This window comes from Bubalus kerabau, chromosome 11, assembly GCF_029407905.1.
Source record: "Bubalus kerabau isolate K-KA32 ecotype Philippines breed swamp buffalo chromosome 11, PCC_UOA_SB_1v2, whole genome shotgun sequence".
NCBI lineage: Eukaryota > Metazoa > Chordata > Mammalia > Artiodactyla > Bovidae > Bubalus > Bubalus kerabau.
In genome coordinates this window covers 92,123,876-92,131,179 of record NC_073634.1, presented here as the reverse complement: position 1 = coordinate 92,131,179, position 7,304 = coordinate 92,123,876, and positions in this window count along the sequence as shown.

The following is a 7,304-nucleotide window of genomic DNA, read 5'->3' as shown; positions in this document are numbered from 1 at the left end:
GGGTCAGGAAAATCCCCTGGAGAAGGAAATGGCCACCCACTCCAGTATTCTTGCCTAGAGAATCCTATGGACAGAGGAGCCTGGTGGGCTCTAGTCCATGGGGTCACAAAGAGTCAAACACGAATTAGCAACTGAACAACAAATCACACACACACACACACACACACACACACACACACACACACACAGGCATGGATAGGCACCTCCTTGCCTAGTAGCATCCCACACAGTCCAGGAGGAGTGGAGCTCCAAAATTAGGCAGAGTACTGAGTTCAAAGGGAGAAGAATGTCCCCACGTTATATTTCAGTCATGCATGGGTGTCCTAAGGCACTTCAGTGTGTCCGACTCTTTGTAACCCCATGGACTGTAGCCCACCAGGCTCCTTTGTCAATGGGATTCTCCAGGCAAGAATACTACAGTGGGTTGCCATTTTCTCCTCCAGGGGACCTTCCCCATCCGGGGATTGAACCTGTGTCTCTTGTGTCTCCTGCATTGGCAGGTGGATTCTTTACCACTAGCACCACCTGGGAAGCCCCATATTTCCATCAGTGGGGCTCAACAACCAGCAGAAGGTGAGGAACCCATGTGGTCAGAGCTGACCCTGAGACGGCGTCTGAATCTCAGAACACCTTGCCAATTGTTCCCGGAGGCATTCACTGTGAGCTCTGCATCAAACAGCCTGCTCAGCAGTGTTCTTCAGTATGTAGGGGGTCGGTTGGTGTCTCTGTTAAACAGAAGGATGACTTGATGACCAGACGAGCAAACGACTGGATAAATACTTTGCAGGGAGAATAGTTAAGGAGAAGACGGAGCTTTGATTGGTTTGCCCGTCATTGGCTCAGGGAGAAAGTTACATAACCCAACCAAATACTCTTGTAAGAAACATGGAGATCTCAAATTAATTCCCCGAAAAGCAAACCATCAATGACATGTCAACATTCAAGGCCAAAGGGAAGACACCTGTACAGAAGAAGGGGTTGACAGAGGATGAGATGACTGGATGGCATCACTGACTCAATGGACATGAGTTTGAGTAAACTCCGGGAATTGGTGATGGACAGGGAGGCCTGGTGTGCTGCAGTTCATGGGGTTGCAAAGAGTTGGACACAACTGAGCCACTGAACTGAACTGAATTCATATTAACATTTTACTAAGTAATGTATAACTCATAAAGAAAAATAATAACATTGTTAGCTCTGTATGGCGCCAAGCATTGTATTGGAAACCACAAGTCAGTGCCTTCACCGCGCACATCAATTCTGCTGCATCATTCCTGTTTTGTCGTCAGTCGCTCAGTTATGTCCGACTCTTTGTGACCCCATAGCACTGTAGACCACCAGGCTCCTCTGTCCTTGGAATTCTCCAGGTAAGAATACTGAAGTGGGTTGCCATTTCCTTCTCCAGGGGATCCTCCTGATCCAGGGATTGAACTCGAGGTTCTTGTGCCTCCTGCCTTGGCAGGCAGATTCTTAACCACAGTGCCACCTGGGAAGCCCTCAACTTTTACAAGATGCTTTAAATAAATCATAGACATTTATTTCACAGATGAAGTTAAGAGAGGCTAGTGGTCTTGCACAAGGTCATCTAACAGGAATAGACCCAGCCAGGATTTCCACCTAAACCTGTTGAATTCCCAAGTTGATGTTTTCTCCACTTCCTGTGTGCTTTTTCTAAGAGTTAAACAGTTAGCACATCTCACTTACCCACCAGTATCTGAAAATGAGAAGTTTCCACATCATAGGAATTCTCTCCATAACTGAATTTTATAGTTGCAAGCACAATATATCTAAAATTTCATTTTGATGATTTATTTAGTAAACAATACAAATGCTTCATTAACTACTAGGCTGTTTTTTTAATTAGTAAACAATATTCTACGTCATGTGCCATTCTAGGCATTTTACATACATCAATGCCTTGTATCTCATTAACAACTAAATTATATAAGCATTATCATTATTCCCATTTTATTGATGAAGATATTGAGACCTAAAGAAACCCAGCAAATTATCTGAGAAAGTACTGCTAGTAAGTGGTAGAACCAGGATTCAAATGTAGCCCAGAGTCTGGGCTTTTACCCATCAGCCCATAAACCCTTCATCATTCTATAGAAATCTTAATAGCATAGGCTAAGCATAGCTTAGGGGCTTCTCTGGTGGCTACACCAGTGCAATATCTGCCTGCAGTACAGGAGACCTAGGTTCAATCCCTGGGTTAGGAAGATCCCCTGGAGAAGGGAATGGAAACCTACTCTAGTATTCTTGCCTGGAGAATCCCAAGGACAGAGGAGCCTGGTGGGCTATAGTTCCATAGGGTCGCAAAGAGTTGAAAACGACTGAGCGACTAACACTTTGACTTCCTTTCACTTTACATAGCTTTGCCTTATTAAATTGAGAATAGCGGAGCCTTCCCTCCTTTTAAAAAAGTATTTATTTGTATTGCTGTGCCCGGTTCTGTTTACAGCATGCAGGATCCTCGGTTTCAGCTTGTGAAATCTAGTTCCCCGACCAGGGATTGGACCTGGTCCCCTGCGTTGGGAACAAAGATTCTTAGCCTCTGGACCACCAGGGAAGTCCTAAGCCTTCTCCTGAGCATTCCAGGTCATGTAGTTGAACTTACAGTATTACATCCACTAGAGTATGTTTAGTAGTGTCTTCAGAGAAAGTAAGTTGCAAAGAATAATCTCCCCCTAGACTGACCCCAAATCACTGCTCTACAAAGCTCTTTCTGATCTGTATTGCTCTTCTATTTATTTATCTTGCTATTTTTTGTCACTTCCTATGGCTATTAATGCATTAGAATATACTATTCATAACCTTGTTCTATGCGTAACCATCTGGTTATATATCTCTGCAAGATTCTCTTACACGGTAAAGCACAAGTTTGGGGACTGCAATATATCTCCTTTATTTATTTATTTTTTGATAGCTTCAGGGGCAAATCGCAGTGAGATGTGACGGTATGAGGACACAGCATCATTGAAGAATCTGCCACCTGGGGTCTCCTGACTCAGAGCCTTGGAGGAGAGAAACAGCAGCCTCCTGGTGGAGGAGGTTGCAGGGAGCTTTGCTGACAGAGGAAGTCGCCACACTCACAGACGCGGCATTGTGGCGTCCTCCAGATCACAGTCATCTCATTATTGTGGAATGTCCCTCCCTGCCAAGCACCAAACACTATAGCAGCTGAAATTTTCACATCAGGAGGAGCAAGGTCCCCCACAGAAGAGGGAGGCAGGGCCAGGGTTTGATGCAGGCTTTTGACACTTCAAATTGGGCAAAGGTTTTGGTTTCAGCAACACGGCTGAAAACCACATTTTCCACGGTCTGCCTGAACTTTGACTCAGAGCCTAAATAGCTGGCAGAGGTGTGGCTGGCTCTGAGGTTTCTCTTGGCTGTAGCTCCACTAACCGCTGGGCCAGCAGCCTGTCATCCTTTGAGGTGTAGAGTTTCAGGCCTGGGGTGAGGAATCACCAGAAACCCCTCCTTTTCTCTGGGTCAGAGTACAGGGGTGGTTCTCAAAGTGGAGTCTCCTGACCAACTGAAGCAGAATCATGCGGGAATCTGTTCAAAATGCAAGTTCTCAGGTCCCATCCCAGACCCCCTGAGCCAGAAACTCTGGTGATAGGCCCAGCAAGATGAGCTTTATCAAGTGCTGCGGGGGACTCAGAAGCACCCTGGACTTGAGAACCACTATGTGCATGCATGCTGAGTCACTTCTGTTGTGTCCAAATCTTTGCGGCCCCATGGACTGTAGCCCGCCAGCCTCCTCTGTCCATGGGGTTCTCTGGGCAAGAATACCAGAGTGGGTAGTCGTTCCCTTCTCCAAGAGATCTTCCCAATCCAGGGATCGAACCTGAGTCTCCTGAATTGCAGGCAGATTCTTTACCATCTGAGCCAGCCACCAGGGAAGCCCAAGCAGTTTAGGGCAAACCTCCCTTCACTCTGCTTCACTTTACTGTGCTTTGCAGACACTTCAGTGTTTGCCAGTTGAAAGTACAAATTGAACCTTGCATTGAAGAAGTCTATGAGCACCATTTTCCAACAGCATTTGTTGACTTAGTATCTCTGTCGCATTGTGATAATTCTCGTAGTATTTCAAACTTCTTAAAATCCTTATTACACTAAACTGATCCATGATCAGTGATCTTTAATGTTCCTGTTGTAATTCTTTTGGGGTGTCATAAATTGAACCCATATGGTGAACAGAATAAATGTGTGTGTTCTAACTGATCCCCTAACCAGCCATTACCTCGCCTTTGGCTCTCTGTGCGAGCCTCACAATTTCCTCAGACACAATAACATTGAAATCAGGCCCGTTAATAACCCTACGGTGGCCTGTAAGCATTCACGTGAAACAAAGAGTCACATTCCTCTCACTTTAAATCCACAGTTAGAAATGATTAAGCTCAGTGAGGAAGGCATATAAAATCCTAGATGGGCCAAAATCAGGCCTCTTTCACCAGACACTTAGCCAAGTTGTGAAAGCAAAGGAAACGTTCTTGAATGAAACCAAAAGGGCTATCCAGTGTACACTGAATAATCAGAAAGCAAAATAGCCTTATTGCTGATACAGAAAAAGTTTGAGTGGTCTGGATGGATCAAACCAGCTAACACATTCCCTTAAGCCAAAGGTAATCCAGAGCAAGGCCCTAACTCTCTTCATTTCTATGAAGTCTGAGAGAGGTGAGGAAATCGCAGAGTGAAAACGAGGCTGTGCATGCATGCTTAGCCGCTCAGTAATGTCCAACTCTTTGCGACCATATGGACTATAGCTCGTCAGGCTCCTCCGTCCATGGGATTCTCCAGGAAGCTTGGCGTGCTGCAGTCCAAGGGCTCTCAAAGTGTCAGACAGGACTGAGTGACAGAACTGAACTGATAGCTGTCATAAATTGTGATTCTTCTGATGGATCTGGTAAAGTCATCTGAAAACTCTATGGAAAACATTCACCATTCTAGATGTAATTAAGGACATTCATGAGTAATGGGAAGAGGTTAAAATATCCATATTAAAGGACTTTGGAAGAAGTTGATTCCCACACTCATGGATGACTTGAGGGGTTCAAAACTTTTGTGGAGGAAGTGACTGCAGATGCTATAGAAATAGCAGAAGAACTAGACTTAAAAGCAAAGCCTGATGTGACTGAACTGCTGCAGTCTCATGGTAAAACTTTAATGGATGAACAGTTGATTCTTACTGATGAGTAAAGAAAGTTTTGCTTTTGTTTTTGTTTTTTTTTTTTAAGATGGAATCTTCTCCTGATGAAACTGCTGTGAAGATTGTTGAAATGACAGCAAAGGATTTAGAATATTACATAAATTGATTACTAATCAAGGCAGGGCAGTCTCTGCTTTGTGTGTGTGTGTGTGTTGTGCATAAGTGCCCGTGTATGTATGTGAATTTTATTTTAACGAGGAAGATGTTAGAAAGAAAGTACGCAAGAAAAAATGCACCACAATGGTTATTCTGGTTGTCTTCAGGCCCTCAAACTGCAGGACTCATTTTTCTTGTATTTGCGTGTTTGAAAATTTCCCTTTCAGAATTAGGAAAAGCAAATGCGATGTAAACTTTAAAATAAAAATGTATCCAGACGGATTTGTCTTACAGCAGGCAGGTAATTCTTCCAACAAAAAACCCACGTCACTCTTGGTTGAATGTCCTCTTAGCAGGCACGAAGGTTCACATTCAGAGATAATTACATACTTGTAAGGCTAAATGCCTTTCTTTAATCCCGAACTCAGATATTCAGGAGCAATAGCAGAGACTGAGGTTGCAAGGCCTGCCCAGCTCAGCATATAAGCTCTTCAGGGTTTTCCTAGGATCTGTAACGGGGCAAGGCAGACTTTAGAATACACTCACATTTTCTACGGAGAAGGCAATGGCACCCCACTCCAGTACTCTTGCCTGGAAAATCCCATGGACGGGGGAGCCTGGTGGGCTGCAGTCCATGGGGTCGCTGAGGGTCGGACACGACTGAGCGACTTCACTTTCAATTTTCACTTTTATGCATTGGAGAAGGAAATGGCAACCCACTCCAGTGTTCTTGCCTGGAGAATCCCAGGGACGGGAGAGCCTGGTGGGCTGCCGTCTCTGGGGTCTCACAGAGTAGGACACGACTGAAGTGACTTAGCAGCAGCACATTTTCTAAACCCTCCTGATGTGCCAAGCCCTGAGCAAAGTGTTTTACAAATGATTTTCATTTAATTGTCACCACAAACTAAAGGCTTCCCTAGTGACTAAGATGGTAAAGAATCTGTCTGCAGAGCAGGAAACCAAGGTTCGATCCCTGGGTCAGGAAGATCCCCTGGAGAGGGGAATGGCTACCCACTCTAGTATTCTTGCCTGGAGAACTCTATGGACAGAGGAGCCTTGTGAGCTGCAGTCTATGGGGTTGCAAAGAGTCAGACACGACTGAGCAACTAACACACAAACTAAGGGGACAAATATCATCGTTTTCTTCCACTCAAAAGAAAACAGAGGTTCAGAAGGACAGAGTGATCTGGGGGATGTCACACAGCAGTCTGAATCCAGGTCTGTTCTGACCCAGACGTCCTTCTCTCCCCTGGACTGACTTTATGGGGTAGGACACCTTCTTGCGAACTTCTTGTGACCTTCTTCTTCATTTTCACATCATCTTCAAGGCCTGTTTCTCTGTGGAGCTTTGCGATAGTGGGAACACTTGTTTTAGATTAAGACAAGACTACTTCTCTGAGTACTGTCCTTGAGCATGAGGGCTGAGAGATTTACCGGATGGCTGATTCTATCTGTGTGGTTAGGAGTTCTGTCAGTGCATGGCTCAGAAGGATGCTGATGTTTTGCAGGTTTCATCTCTATTAAAGTCAACATGTTTGGCTCTTGTTTGAATTTTCATCCATGATCAAGTTTCCAAAAGGAGTTTTCACCTAGAGATAAGTGGTAACCCTGCAAACATGCTCTCCTGTGTTTTTGACTGAGACCCTGTCTTGACATTAGGCTTCCCAACCTGGAGCCTAATGTGAAGACATGCCTCCCTCATCTTCCCGCTGGTTTCATGGTGCTCACATTTTCCTCCCTGACACCGGGGCATCTGCTTGAGGCAGAGACTGTCCAACTGAGTCCACTGCTCAGTTCTGACCAAGTCAGGATTCTGTGCCGCAGAGGGGCTGTGCCCCTGAGGACATTTCCATGGAGTAGTTGGAGACTGCTGAGAAAGGGCTAGATGAAGAGGAGTCAAGCAGAGAAGTGTTCTATCTAGATTCTCTCTCTGGCCATCAGGAGGAAAAGTGCCAGAAGCAACTGCTGTCTAATTTTGTTCGGACCTTGCTGC